Source organism: Chiloscyllium plagiosum, unplaced genomic scaffold (genome assembly GCF_037043375.1).
Source record: "Chiloscyllium plagiosum isolate Xiang-an unplaced genomic scaffold, Cpla_swu_hap1 HiC_scaffold_46, whole genome shotgun sequence".
Taxonomy (NCBI): domain Eukaryota; kingdom Metazoa; phylum Chordata; class Chondrichthyes; order Orectolobiformes; family Hemiscylliidae; genus Chiloscyllium; species Chiloscyllium plagiosum.
Window position 1 is genome coordinate 41,711,634 of NW_028270184.1, and position 16,509 is coordinate 41,728,142.

Here is a 16,509-nt window from a genome sequence, read left to right on the forward strand (position 1 = left end):
ATGCTGGAAACCAGATTCTGGATCAGTGGTGCTGGAAGAGCACAGCAATTCAGGCAGCATCCGAGGACAGGCAAAATCGACGTTTCGGGCAAAAGCCCTTCATCAGGAATAAAGGCAGAGAGCCTGAAGCGTGGAGAGATAAGCTAGAGGAGGCCCCAACCCCACCGTCGATTTTGCCTGTCCTCGGATGCTGCCTGAATTGCTGTGCTCTTCCAGCACCACTGATCCAGAATCTGGTTTCCAGCATCTGCAGTCATTGTTTTTATCTCGTTGATTTTAACCCTACTGCGAATCCTCTTGCAAGGATGCCTGCCTTGAAGAAGTTTTCCTCCTCTCTCTACAAGAATCTCAGGGAGTTTCTCTCTCACTGCAACTCCCAGGTACTCTATGCCACTCTCTCCCCACCCCCACCCTCCTCTAGCTTATCTCTCCACGCTTCAGGCTCTCTGCCTTTATTCCTGATGAAGGGCTTTTGCCCGAAACGTCGATTTTGCCTGTCCTCGGATGCTGCCTGAATTGCTGTGCTCTTCCAGCACCACTGATCCAGAATCTGGTTTCCAGCATCTGCAGTCATTGTTTTTACCTCGTTGATTTTAACCCTACTGCGAATCCTCTTGCAAGGATGCCTGCCTTGAAGAGGTTTTCCTCCTCTCTCTACAAGAATCTCAGGGAGTCTCTCTCTCACTGCACCTCCCAGGTACTCTATGCCACTCTCTCCCCACCCCCATCCTCCTCTAACTTATCTCTCCACGCTTCAGGCTCTCTGCCTTTATTCCTGATGAAGGGCTTTTGCCCGAAACGTCGATTTTGCCTGTCCTCGGATGCTGCCTGAATTGCTGTGCTCTTCCAGCACCACTGATCCAGAATCTGGTTTCCAGCATCTGCAGTCATTGTTTTTACCTCGTTGATTTTAACCCTACTGCGAATCCTCTTGCAAGGATGCCTGCCTTGAAGAAGTTTTCCTCCTCTCTCTACAAGAATCTCAGGGAGTCTCTCTCTCACTGCAACTCCCAGGTACTCTATGCCACTCTCTCCCCACCCCCACCCTCCTCTAGCTTATCTCTCCACGCTTCAGGCTCTCTGCCTTTATTCCTGATGAAGGGCTTTTGCTCGAAACGTCTATTCTGCCTGTCCTCGGATGCTGCCTGAATTGCTGTGCTCTTCCAGCACCACTGATCCAGAATCTGGTTTCCAGCATCTGCAGTCATTAAGATTCCTCTGTGTCACACGTTTCTTCTACTTTCTCTCGATTTTAATAGTAATCTGTCTTTTGACTCTTCCGACCAAAGTGTATGACCTCCTAATCCGGACATGAAACTGCACCTGAATAGTTTGTCCCCACTCACCCAATCTAACTATATGCCTATGCATATTGCCATGATCTTATCATAACATGCACTCCCACGAGTGTGTATAGTCGGCAAATTTGGACACATTTCACACTGCCACTTGCTGCATGCTATGAACAGAGAGATAATTGAACCCTTGAACATACCCAGTCTTGACAGGCCTGGGCTGTAAATACTTCTACATACTTGCTACCCACTCAATGTGAGAACATCCTCCTCATTTGTTTCTTAAGTGGGTAACGCCTTCACCTGAGATTGGGATCACTGGTCCTGCACTATTCTGGATATAAACAAGAGCAGGACAAACTTTTAAAGTAAAACATAATCTCACTGGCGTTTCCAGTGCCAGTTCTGTGTTTTCCTTTTTGACCTCTGTTTGAACAAACAGCCCTGATTAGCACATTATTATTAACAATGACACATCTGCTTCACAGGTGCTTCAGTGCCTGTGATTAAAGTGGAGCTGAAAAGCGTGATAGAAATGCATCTTTATTACTCGACCATTGCCGTGTTATTAATCTCCCTGCTCATGAAAAGGGATTCTTCATATTCATTCTGTCTCTCAACAATACCGAGCATGTTTCCCTCACAGTTGATTTTAAATGTTTTCTTGTTGGAAGAGTTATCGCTGCAACGCCAGAAAACCCGCCGAAACAACTCGATATGTTCTCAGGTCTGCTCATTTCTTGACATGCAGGAAACTTGCGTTCGGAACAAGAAACGGACCTGACTCAAAACGGACCGGTTTCTCTCTCCACAGATGATAAAAAACGCATAGGATATATGTCGGTTTCACTGAGTTTATTTGAAACAAGTCGTATTTTTCCATTAAACGTCTTCACTCCTCGTCCTCTGGTCAATTACCCTGGTCAGGGGCAGCAGTTCCTCCTGACCATTAATCCACCCATCCACAGCTCTTTCTCCCACATCATTATAAACGTCCCCAAGAAATTTCCCATTAATCTTCTTTGCTCCAAACAAAATATTCCCAGGGTCGTGAATCTCTGTACATGGTGCAAAGCAGAGGATTGTGAAAAAGATTCTGGGAAAATGTTGCCAATTTTCAAGTGGGAAAACTGTCAACAAGCAAAGCAGAAATCCCAGACTCGAGCTTTCTGAATCTTTAGATATTCCTTGGGCCGCGGATTCAGTGGAAAGTGAAGGGTGAAATGGCCGACTGGACAGAGACAGTTTAGAAATCTTTCCGTTCTTTCGGAGGCCGATACTTTGACTCTGATGTTCTCTGGACATGAAATGGTCTATGATAGTGAAGGATTCTCGTTCCTGCACGTCAGGATGTCAAATCTAATCTCAGCTCCAGGGCAATCCGAAAACGCGGAAACAGATAGGACACAGAAAGCCTGGAAGTGAGACAATACCGGTTGGAGGATAACTGATTCCGGTGTCATGGGTGCGTCTATAGAGGGTGGCATCAGACTATTCCCATGTCTTAACCGTGAAGTTCCCTGGATTTACTTAGGAAAAAATGCTAATTAAGGATGATTTTCAATATGGGAGGAGCAGGCTGCAGCTTGCATTCGGGGTCATTGAAGCCGTTGGCTCATCAGTCTCTGTGATGATGTTAGTCAGTGCGTTCGACTCTTCACTGACAGGTTGCTGTTCTCCTACGACCCAGGAAAAGAGCGACAACTGTTCTCACACCATCTGTTTTTTTTTTGTCCGCACAGTTTTGGGTTTTTACCAAGGTCAGGAAAATGTTCCTCAGAAGGCTCAAAGGGAGAAGTTCCCCGTTTTAGGAGAGCTGTTTCCTGGTGACATGTATGCGTTTGCAAAGCATGAGATCAGACTATTCCTAATGTCCACAATGAATGCCCCAGGATTCATTTCGGAAACTTTAACTAACTGGGGACAATTTTCATTCTGCGAAGGGCAGGCGAAAGCTTGAATTCACTGACAGTCTGCTTCAGGAGATCCTGCAAGGGGCCTGCTACAGGGGACTTCCAAGTCTCTATGGAGCAATTAGTCCTCTCGTTTGGCTGTTAACTGAGAGGGTGTACCCACGCATGGAGCGGCCGGTGTTCTTATCCATCCGACTCCTTTGCTGTGCACTTTCGGGTTTTTAATAGGGTCAGGGATATGCACCCAAACGGAAACCAAATCCAGTGAAGAACCACAAATGCGTTACTGTATTGTTGACTGTCTAGTTGTGGACACTCGTAATCTAAAACAAAAACAGAAACTGCTCAAGGAACTCGGCAGGTTTGCCAGTACCTGTCGGAGAAAACAGAGTTTGGAGAAACTCCTGGAGAAGCTCCGAATCGTTGTCTCTATTTGTCTCTCCCCAGATGCTGCCAGATCTGTTTAGTTTCTCCTGCAATCTCTACCTTTCTTTTTAACTGAATGACCATTTCAACCATCGAGATTGATTACACAGACCAAACATGTACTGACATTTAACCCTGTCGAAACTGTTGTGATTGAATTCAAACAAACCGATCAATGATTGCTTGTCCCATAGCTCCACAGGGAGGGAGAACTTGAAACCAGTTTAGTAGCACGCTTCTGCAGATGTTGCCATGTAGTTTAGGCGATGGGCGTTAAATGCAATGTGGATTCCTCATTAAGTTAAGCATCTTGCTGACTGTGATTGAGAGCCGAGAGTGAACTTGAAGAGTGCTTGTTCTCTGCTTTCTTGTTTGAAATTCAATCGCAGGATAAGGTGAAATGGGTAAGACTCAGATAAGGAACGTTAGGAATCTGCAACTAACTGCCTGTCAGGATGGAAAAGGCAGAAAGCTCCAGAGCAGGTAACACCCATTTAGTTGTACACTTCCATGACTGTATACATTTGCCCCTCTGAACCAATGGACGCCAAGTGAGATAAGAACAGTTCAGGGGATTGTGTTGGACTGGTGCAGACATAGTGGGCCAAAGGATATTATTGTGCTAGACACTTCCATGGCCAGCTTCGAGGAGGTCATTTTGTCAAGTAACAGGACATTCTTTGCAAAATGTCCCTCGCGAGGAAGGGATCGAAGCTACTTTCTCCTGATCTTTCTGTCAGTCACGGTATTCATTGGGACATTTCAATTGGTAATAACTGTTGCGTTGCATATTTGTGGACTCAGTCTATATGATAATGAAGACAACGAGAGCGTGATGTTTCATTACCCAGCAGAGAACAAGCCCGTGCAGCTTACATTCCCTGGCTCTGCTTTTGAAATAAATATTACTTTCTCGATGTGCCTGTGTTTATATCAAACAGCTCATTGACATTGGAACTGGACGTTCAGAGGAAGCTAGAGGTGTGACAGCGACAGAAACAGAACAAGACGAGATATGAAAGTACTTAGATTTTGCCGTGTGTCCGTTGTTTTTAGGGAGGAATGTCTGCTGGGCGCTAACCTGTCAGGTCCCAGGAGCCAGAGGGCTTGTTTTGGTGGGATTTGTGTTATTGAAAGTTTCACATGAGAAGCGTTTGGGACCATTTCAGCTCAGTATCCATTTCATATCGCGGCTCACAGCAACGGTGCACATTTTATGGCGAAGTGCCTTGTATTCAACTTAAAGCCGCGTTTCTCCGGAGATACTTGTAGACATAAAGCACATGGAATGGGTATAATCCGGAGGAATCTGTTACTATCGGGGAATGTGCCTGCGTGACTACCTCTGTACTTGAACATGAGAATACGTTCCTCAAAGGGGTTACAACAGTGTCACCAGGTCAACCTTCAGTACCATTGTTATGTCATTTCAGACAATCTCATTGCTGCAAACTGGGACGAGAATACATGGATGCCTGATAACGTACGCTTCACGACGGACGAATGGCACTTCACAACTCCTCCCCCACACGCTTTTTAAACTCGAGGCCAGAAAGAAACTGACCTGACGAGAAAATCGCTTCACAACCTTCCAGAACATTATTATTGTCCATTCTACTACCAATTTTGCAAACTTACTTACCATGCTTTCTATCTTCCCATCTACGTCATTTATTTAAATGAAAAATAAAATGAATGTGCCCTCAGCCAATGGGATACCATTGGTAACAGTCCTCCAGTCTGAAAACTACCTTCCACCACCATTCTCAGCATCCTGCTAGCGAACTAATTTTATATCTAATTGGAATCCTTATATTTAACTTATGCGATTTAACTTTATGAATTAGTCAACCATGTGGAGTAGTGTAAAAGCTTTTATTCAGGCCCAAGTGTGCAAACTCTACCATTATGTCCTCATTGATCTTCTTGTTTACGCCCTGAAAAAACTCAATCAATTTTGTGCAAAACCATGCTGATTATCCCGATTCATTCCTTGCATCTAAAAATTCAAATAAATCCGATCGTTTAGAATTGCATCCAACAACTTACCCACGACCATAACCAGACAAACAGGTCTATCGATCCCTGACTTCTCCATGAATTCCTTTCTAAACCAAGGCACAACATTAGCCATCCCCCAGTCATTCGGCGCCTCACTCGTAATAATAGATGATAAAAATATTTCTATGAAGGGCCCAACAGTTTCAATCCCTAACTTCCCACAATTTTCCGGGATACAGGAGATCCGATCCTAGCGAAATATCCAACTTTATATTTTCCAGGTCCTCCAGTACTTCCCCTTTTCAATGTGAACTACTTTCAAAACATCAGTATTTAGGTGTACCAGCCATTTCGTTCTCCACAGTGTAAACTGTCGCGAAATGAACATTATATGTTTCTCCATCAGCTGAGGATCAAGACATAGGTGAGCTTTTTCATCTTAAAGTGGTCCTATTTGGTCTCAATTTCTTAATGAACTTGCAGAATCTCTTTAGATTATACTTAACTTTATGGTCTGAGGTTATTTAATATTCTCCATTGACCTTTAAGATGTCCTCCTCAAGAATGTCCCTCCACTCCTTATATCGTTCAAGACGTTCACTTGAAACCATGTGTTTATATGGAAGGTGCCACCTCCGTTAAAAAAATTCTTATGACAAAGCCTAAATCCCTGCGATCAACGTTCTAACGGAATACCTAAAATGTGCAAACCTGCGATTCCCTTCGCATGAAACCCCCACTAATCATGCGAAGGTAATCGCACCCAACTCACACCTCTACCCAATTCCTGTAACTCTGAATTTCCCATGACGAAAGAACGTCAGCCACACATCTTTAGTCTGGGGAGGAAACGCAGGCTGAAACGGACAGGATGTGCCAACTCCAAATTCACATTCGTCCTAAGTAGATATTGAACAAACATCGCGAGGGTGCAAGACATTAGTACTCGCCACTGAATCAGCCATTATAAACCTTCTATCCACCACTCAAAACATACCATCACTTAGATATGGGGCCAAAACCTACTCCCAATGTTCGAAATGCAATGGTCCAGAGCCTCCTATTGACTGAGGTCTAAACCTCTGCCCGTGCTTTTTAATTTGCTTGAACTGAACGCCTACATTGTATTTGCCTTCCTAAACACCAACTGAAACTGCATGCTAAACATAAGAGAAAATTAAAGTTGGAATTATTTCTGCTTTCAGAAAATTGTCTATGCCTCTACTCTTTCCACCAAACATATGACCTCATATTTTCCACAAAGTATGGCAACTACAACATTTTTCGAAGCACTCACTCCGTTCAAGTCATTCTGCAGCATGCCCGCTTCATCAATACGATCTGGCCTTCCACCTATTATTGTGTCTTCTTCAAATGGAGCAACAACATCCTCAGTTCCTTTGAATGGATCATTCATATATAATGTGAAGAGCTGTGGTGCCAACACTGACTCCTTTGAATTCCACTAGTCACGGGCTGCCATCCTGGAAGAGACCTCTTTACCCAACTGTCTGCCTTCTGCCAGTCAGCCAAGCCTCAATCCATGGCCTCTTATTTCGCAGTTTGCCATACTGCACCTTGACATATGTCTATGGAAATTCAAGCCGGTCACCTCCACAGGCTTGACTTCGTCTCACTTGCTCATTACCTACTCAAAGCATTCTATTCTATTTGTCAAATGTGATTTCTCCTTGACAACCTGTGCTGATGCTTCACGTACTCTGTACTCCCATCCTTCTAATGACCTTCGATACTGTGTTTAACACAAAGCTGATTTATTTGATTGTTATCTAGAATATTAAAACTTTGCTTTCAGACCTGAATGTGAAGAACAAAGTTCAATCGCTGTTGAGATATGTAAACTCTACTCTGTCTCAGTAGGGTTGATGAGTGAGTGAATTCCATCCCTCAGTGGGATCCCTCTACTCTCTCATCAGGGTCGATGAGTGACCTAACTGCTTTTCTCACATGGAGCAGGTAAATGCTTGCTGACAACTGCAAAACAGATGGTGTGCTGAGAGTCGAGATGATTGCTTGAACCTATTCTTAGAATAAATACACTTGAAACGTCTCTCACAATTCGAAAATATCGATGGGACATCAGTTCTATAGAGACTAGAGAGCACATCCCACAGACTACATTTTGAAAGGTCTCTCCTCTATGTGAAGACGTTCATGATATACTGTCCCCAGGAACGTTTATAGTGATGAATGTCTTTCTTCAGTGTGAACAAGTTGATGACACGTTAGTTTCAGGAACTTGTGCAGCACTTCCCGCAGTCAGGGGCATTGTGAAAGACCTGTTAATACTGTGTGAAAGGTGACGAGCCATTCGGTCGCTCGGACGTTACAGCACGTCCCACAGATTTGGAACTGGAGATGTCTCTACTCCGGGTGAGCACGTGGATCACACGTCAGGTCTCTATGATTCTTAATGGACTCTTATTTATGTGAGAATATTTCTCAAAGATGAAGCACATAGAGGGTTGATAACATTTTCCAAAGTCCGGAGAGATAAAAGGTTCCTCATTCGTATTTGTGTGGTGTTCGGTTCTCCAATCGCTTGACGTTTTAAAGCATTTTCCGCTGTTCAGACATTGAAATAGTTTCTCATCATTTTGAACGAGCAGGTGTCGCAGCAGGTCAGAGACAGAGTGAATCCCTTCCCACACTCTGAGCAGGTGAATAGCTTGTTCCTGGTATCATTGCGTACACGGGCATTCAGCTCAGACAGGGAGTAGATCCCCACATTTCCCCAGTCTATCCTCACTATGACTGCAATTGAGGTGTGTAAGGTCTAATGACATGTAGAAGCCTCGTCCACACACACAATAAGTGAACGATTTATCACCTACTGTAACCAGAGCTTTTTAATTTCACGTTCGAAATCTGATCAAGTTGTATTCAGGATAAACTGCGCGGCTTCATAAGATTATGGTGGAGAGGTTGGTTTGTAAATCTTCCCCTTCTAAAATCCTCCGAAATTGATGTTATCCAAAAATGAGAGTGTGAAACCGTCTTTCACAAGACTCTAGATTCTGTCTGAAGATAAGGTCTGAAGGTAAGGGGTTTTCGACACGAAGAATTTGAAGAGAATTTTGTCAGAATTTTTCATGCACACAGCTTCCACCACAGGGACCAGCGGGTCAGCAGGTGGATATGAATACGATCACCTCCCTGTTCCCTCCAGGTCAAACACTGTCTTGACTTGTCTGACTTTCAGTCCTGATGTAGCAGGCATTCCTTACAATTGAATCATTGCAAAACTGAGGCATCTGACGTCTGTCCCTAACTCAATATCCACTGCCTCGCCGCCACTGAGTTGGAAGTGTGATATTGGAAGAACACAGCAGGGCAGGCAGCATCCAATGAGCAAGACAATCGACGTTTCGGGCACGAGCCTTCATCAGGAAAGAGGCTTGTGATGCGAGAGGGTAGAGAGACAAATGGGAGCGTGTGTGGCTGGAGCAAAGTAGCTGAGAGTGTGACAGGTGGGGTAATGATTATAAGTCGCAGCGCAGCGTGGAGCAGATAGGTGGGAAGGAAGATGGACAGACAGGACAGTTCATGAGAGCGGCAGAAGCCCTGGGCCTGAATGAACTTGGCTGTGTGAGAGGGAGAGTTGACATGTTCGCTCAGGGGCCAGAGGTGTTGTTTGGTGCGGGTGTACCGGAGACGTTTTCCGAAGTGGTCTGTAATTAGGCATGCGATCTCCTCAGTGTCGAGGAGACTGCAAAGGGAACAATGGATACAGTAAATGACATGCGTGGAAATGCAGATGAAACTCTGATGGACATGGAAGGGTCCTTTGGGGCCTTGGACGGAGTTGAGGGCGGAGGTGTGGATGGATGTTTTCCAAATCCCGTGTCGGAATGAGTAGTTTGCTGGCAGCGGATGGGAGGGTGGTTTGGTGGGGGCGTGCACCACCAGGACGTCGAAGAGGGAATGATCTTTACAGAAAGTGGGTAGGGGTGGGGAGGGAAACACATCTTAATTGGTGGGTTTCATTTGCAGCTGACGGAAATACAGGAGGATGACATGATGTCTACAGAGGTTGCTGGATTGTAAAGTGATGTAGAAGGGAGTTCCGTCCTCGTCTTAGTTGGAGGGATGGGTTTTGGGAGCGGAGTTGAGGGAAGTAGATGAGATGAGCTGGAAAGCATCATCGACCACGTGCTAGGAGAAAATGCCTCGCCATTGATTCAATCTCCTCCCTGATAATTGTCTGAGTCTGAACAGGCACGTCATAACCATGGTGACATACTTTACTTCCTGATGTGTATTTAAACACACATCCCCAACATCACCATGTCAGCCGACTGGCACTTCATTAACATCATTAACTCTTCCACGTCTCTGCTCTTCTGCAGCTCAAACTCTAATCCATTCGTTTGGAAGTCACGGTCATAATACACTTCCATCCGTCCTTTTAAATTCCCTCCCTGCTGTTGTGCTCGTGATGCAAGGAATAGGGAGAGTGTGGAGTTGAACACGTGGCTACAGAGATGGTGCAGGAGGGAGTGTTTTGGATTCTTGGATAATTGGGGATCTTTCTGGGGTAGGTGGGACCTGTACAAGCAGGATGGTCTTCATCTGAACCAGAGGGGTACCAATATCCTGGGGGGAAATTCGCGAAGACTATTGGAGTGTGTTTAAACTAATCCAGCAGAGTGATGGGAACCAAAATTCTAGTTGAAGTATCGAAAAGTTTGAGAGTAGGGAGGTCCAAAAACAAGTTTCAGAGACGCAAGATGGCACCGGTAAGCAAGACGTTGGTTTGGAGTGTGTCTACCCCAACGCCAGGAGCACCCAGAATAAGGACGATGACCTTGCAGGATTGGTTGGTACCTGGGAATTCAGTGTTGTGGCTATTTCGTAGACATGAGTAGAGCAGGGACATGAATGGTTGTTGCAGATTCCAGGATTTAGATGTTTCAGTAAGAACAGAGAAGAAGGTAAAAGAGTGGCAGTGTTAGTCAAGGACAGTATTACAGTTGCAGAAAAGATGTTTGAGGACTCGTCAACTGAGGTAATATGGGCTGAAGTTAGAAACCGGAAATGAGATGTCACCCTGTTGGGAGTTTTCTATAGACCTCCGAATAGTTCCAGAGATGTAAGGAAAGTATAGCAAAGATGATTCTCGATAGCAGTGAGAATGACAGGGTAGTTGTTATGAGGGATTTCAACTTTCCAAATATTGACAGAAAACACTATAGTGCGAGTACTATCGATGGGTCAGTTTTGTCCAATGTGTGCAGGAGGGCTTTCTCACACAGTATGTAGACAGGCCAACAAGGGGCGAGGCTACATTAGATTTGGTACTGGGTAATGAGGTCGGCCAGTTGTTAGACTTGGAAGTAGGTGAGCACTTTGGTGATAGCGATCACAATTCTGTTTTGTTCACTTTTGACATAGAAATGGATAGGTGTATACCACTGGGCAAGAGTCACAGCTGGGGGAAAGACAATTATGATGCGATTAGGCCAGATTTAGGAAGCATAGGATGGAGAAGGTAACTGCAGTGGATAGGCACATTAGAAATGTGGAGCTTATTCAAGGAAACGCTACTGTGTTTCCGAGATAAGTATGTACCTGTCAGGCAGGGTGAAAGCTGTCGAGAGCGGGAGCCGTGGTTTCCGAAGGAAGTAGACTGTCTGGTCAAGAGGAAGAAGAAGGCTTATGTTAGGATGAGAGGCGAAGGCTCAGTTCGGGCACTTGAGGGTTAGAAGGTAGCCAGGAAAGACCTAAAGAGAGAGCTCAGAGGAGCCAGGAGGAGACATGAGAAGTTTTTGGCGGATAGGATCACGGTAAACACTAAGGCTTTCTATCGGTATTTAAGGAATAAACAAATGACGAGAGTAAGATTACGGCCAATCAGCAATAGCAGTGGAAAGGTGTGTGTGGAGTCAGAGGAGATGGAGGAAGCACTAAATATACACTTTTCAACAGTATTCAGTCTAGAAAACGACAATGTTGTAGAGGTGAATACTGAGATACAGGCTACTACACTAGGTGGGATTGAGGTTCACAAGGAGGAGGTATTAGAAATCCTGCAGAGTGTGAAAATAGATAAGCCCCCTGGGCCGGATGAGCTTTATCCTAGGATCCTCTGGGAAGCTGGGGGGAGATTGCCAAGCGTTTGGCATTGAACTTTAAATCGTCATTGTCTACAGGAATAGTGCCATGAGACCTGAGGATAGCAAATATGGTTCCCATGTTCAAGAAGGGGTGTAGGGACAATCCTATTAATTTTAGATCAGTGAGTCTCACTTCAGTTGTTGGTAAATTGTTGGAAAAGGTTATAAGAGACAGAATTTATAACCATCTGGAAAGGAATAATTTGTTCAGGGATAGTCAGCATGGTTTTGTGAAGGGTAGGTCGTGTCTCACAAACCTTACTGATTTCTTTGAGAAGGTGACTAAGCAGGTAGATTAGAGTAAACCGGTTGATGTTGTGTATATGAATTTCAGCAAAGCGTTCGATAAGGTTCCCCACAGTAGGTTATTGCACAAAATGCGGAGGAATTGGATTTTGGGAGATGTAGCAGTTTGTATCAGTTATTGGCTGGCTGAAAGAAGATAGAGGGTGGTGGTTGATGGGGAATGTTCATCCTGGAGTCCAGTTACCAGTGGTATACCGCCAGGGTCGGTGTTGGGTCCACTTCTGTTCGTTATATTTTATAAACAACCTGGATGAGGGCGTAGAAGGGTGGGTTAGTAAATTTGCAGACGACACTAAGGTCGGTGGAGTTGTGGATAGTGATGAAGGATGTTGTAGTTTACAGAGAGACATAGATAAGCTCCCGAGCTGGGTTGAAAGGTGGCAAATGGAGTTTAATGCGGACAAGTGAGAGGTGATTCATTTTGATCGGAATAACCGGAATGCAAAGTGTTGTGCTAATGGTAAGATTCTTGGTAGTGTAGGTGAGCAGAGAGATCTCGGTGTTCAGATACAGAGATCCTTGAAATTTGCCACCCAGGTTGACAGGGTTGTTAAAAAGGCATACAGTGTTTTAGCTTTTATTAATTGAGGGATCGAGTTCTGGAACCATGAGGTTAAGCTACAGCTGGAAAAAACTCTAGTGCGGCCGCACTTGGGGTATTGTATACACTTCTGGTCAAAACATTATAAGAAGCATGATGAAGCTTTGGAAAAGGTGCAGAGGAGATTTACTCGTATGTTGCATGGTATGTAGGGAAGGTCTTACGAGGAAAGGGTGAGGGACTTGTGGTTGTTTTCGTCAGAAAGAAGAAAGTTGAGAGGTGACTTAATAGAGACATATAATATAATCAGAGGGTTTAGATAGGGTGGACAGGGAGAGCTTTCTTCCAAAAATGGTGAAAGCGAGCACGAGGGTGCATAGCTTTAAATTGAGGGGTGATAGATATAGGACAGATGTCAGAGGTAGTTTCTTTACTCAGAGAGCAGTAAGAGTATGGAATGCTTTGCCTGCAATGGTAGTAGATTCGCCAACTGTAAGTACATTTAAGTCGTCATTGGACAAACATATGGACGTACATGGAACAGTGTAGGTTAGATGGGCTTCAGATTGGTATGACATGTTGGCGCAACATCGAGGGCCGAAGGGAATGTACTGCGCTGTAATGTTCTCTGTTCTATGTTCTATGGTCTAACTCCCTCTGCTTCTATTCAAGGGTGTACTTGCGTTATGTTCACTGTTTCATTGTGCATTATCTGAATGGCATTTTTACGAACGCCCATTTTCCCAAACGTGCACTGCGGCCTTCGCAGCTTTATATTTCCACAAGGGCTCCCACATGGTGGAAGGGAAGGAGTTTCAGGTTATTCACCCAATGATGTAATCCTGAGGTCTTCCAATACCTCTCCAGCAAGTGGGTGTACTCACAACAAGGGTTGCTCACCCATCACCGTGCGGCTAAATTTCAAATTTTTCATCACTTTCTACAAATCTTTTGACTGTCTTCCCTCTATCTATCACTGTCATGTCCTCCAGCCCACTCAAGAGCAAATAGAGCTTGTCAATAGTATGCCAACCCAGCCAACGGACACGACACCCAATATTATGTTTTAAAGTGCACTCTCAGATATCTGCATTCTCTCGAATTCCAACCCCCGGAGCATGTTCGATTTGAACTGTTTCACGTTTGGTGCCTAAGCGTCACCTGCCAAGGCCATAAATTATGAATTCACGTGGCCACGGAAATCACACCAGGCAAAAGGAAAGGAATTACTCACCAATGGATTAAGAAAAACTGCAATGCATGCTGAAATCAAGGGCAATGAGCTGGTATCAATACTACATCGTGCCTTTTATATAATAGAAGCTTCAAAGCTTTTACTCTGTGTGAGTTTAAACAAATGTTGGTCCCTATCACATTATGAGATATTGGGAAGCTGACAAAGTGTTATATCAAACAAGTGATCAAAGAAGTGGGTTTCAAGTCGTGGGTATCACAAAACTGAGATGACCGAAGTTTTTCTGCTAGAGGTCATCATCTTTTGTCAGTCTCAAAACGCTTCATATGTTAGTGCTGCCATAGCTCAGTGGTTCGAGCCCGGGGTTGGAACCTCGATTCACACTACAGCCTTGCTGAATTTCCTTGCAACTCTTGCAGCAAGCATACGACGGTGCGTTCTCCACGTTGTTAGGAATTATTTTTGAACGAATAGCTGGAAGTCATTTTATAGGCAGAAACCCCCCACCCCCAGGCCCCATTCGTTTAAGTTTGGAAGTCCACTTCCGTGTTTTTCCTTCGAGAACATGAGGATGCCAAGCTTATGATGTGAAGAATGCCTTCGTTTGGCAGGAAGAACAACGTGATTCATTAGAAGCAGAAAAGGAAAGGTGAAACAATGGGGGACGAAAACGAACAGGGATGCGGCTGAATGCTTCTGTTCCTTATGTAGAGACAGGAATCTGCTGGAATCCAATTAAACAGATAGGAAGTTGGAAGACCACAGCGAGCCAGGCTGCCTCAGATTTGGAGAAGTCAACATTTAGCAGGTATCAATTATTGCCGATTGGAACAGTCCTTGAGGGACAGCCTCCCGCCTGTTTACCCCTCTGCTTATGTAAACAGAATCGGATTTTAATGCGAGTCATGAAGAAAGAAGAGGTCAAACGGTTCAATTCCTCATTTTCTGGAAGTTGGGCTCTCCTGAGACCTTCATCACTTTCAAAAGATGTGTCTGTATAGTTTCCTCTATGGGTCAAATTGGGGTTCAGTTCTCCCGCAGTTCATGAACAAATTTGACGGTATCTGACTTCAGTCTCATTCACTGGTTCATTTGAGATTAAAACTTTGCAGGGAAAATCTCATTCAGATGAATACTTCAGACATCAGGCTGTGGGCCAATGAGTGGAAATTGGAAACGAGAATATTTGGATGTTTGATGACTGGCACTGACATAATGTATTATTCTGTGCTGTAAAAGGACGGTGTCACAAACACACTTTTTTGGATGGAATTTCTCATCGCAGGAAAAGAAACCTATGCTGTTAAGAGAAGACGCAATTGCACATGCTGTCCTTCCTGGCCGACTAGTGATGACGATACAGCGCTTTCACCGTTGTGGTTTGGGTTAATTTCTTGGTCAGGAAATCTGTATTTATTGTTCCTAATAAGGGCAACAACAAAGTCGAGCGTCTTTGACATTTCAAAGGCGTCCACATGTGCCTTGCATAATTGTGCAGGGCCGCAAGGTGGCTCACTGGTTATCACTGCTGCCTCACAGCGCCAGAGATATGATTTGCCTACAACTGGGTCGACTGTCAGTAAGGTGCCTTATTCAGGAGCAAATAAAGAGAAAAAGGGTAAGGAATTGTTCTGTGAGGGTTAATCTCCGGAGAATTGTTGTGCATTTGTCCCATCAAATAGGCAATTTCTGAACTGTTAGCATTCCATATTCCCTTATTGTGTTGCTTTAGCACATGTTCAGACAGGGGAGAAAAGTGAGGAAAAACAGTCACGACCCAATCAGTGATTGATTCCTTGTGCAACAACCAACGGATTCACTTTTGACTGAACTAGCTCCCATTTTCCCTACATTGGTAATGGTAGTAGGCAGCATTAGAGCGGGTTTTCATGTGTTGTTTTGGCCCCAGCATCCTTTCTCAACATGGACTATAGTGGGACATAAAGAGATGATAAAAGACATGAATGGCAATGACTGGAATGAAACGACATCAGGAAGAATGGACAGCGTTTACTTGGAAACAGAATAATGGAAAGGAAGCCAACGATGTAGTGGGGGATAATGCCATTTGAAAAGACAAAGTGGGATTTCATGGGATGGTGTAAAAGACGAATAGATCATGTGGCGTGAAACCAGGTAAAACTGAGTTGTGTCCGTATAGAAGATTTCTAGGCGATTTGAATTTGGTGAGAGCAAACAGGAGGGAAATTCCCTCATTCGGATGGATCTAAATCTAGAGTATAGAACTTGAAAACCAGCGATAAATGATAAAGAGAAGTTTGGAGCTCGCATTCTTTTTCTTTCTGCAGCTATTGAATTCGAAAATGATTACTTTTTCTCAGGAAAAATTATTCAGAAGCTGATTCTAAAATATTTGTAAAGACGCGTGGAGACACACAAGGAGTGAATTTCACCGGGACAGGGACACTGGGCGGCTCGAATGGGGACAAAAGGTGCACACTCTCTAGTTGGTTAGCGTTCATTGGAAAGAAACCTCATAACACCTGCAACTGAGCACGACTACGCGTAGAATGAGCTGATTGTGAGGAAAGGTTTCGCAGCTTGTTCTACGTGAACTTCTATAAATTGTAAAAGAACTGAGCTGTTTGTGTTAGCTCAGCATTAAAGGGAAGCCGGTTAGCTCAGTCTGCTGCATAACTGGTTTATGATAGAAAGTGATGCCAACAGTGTGGGA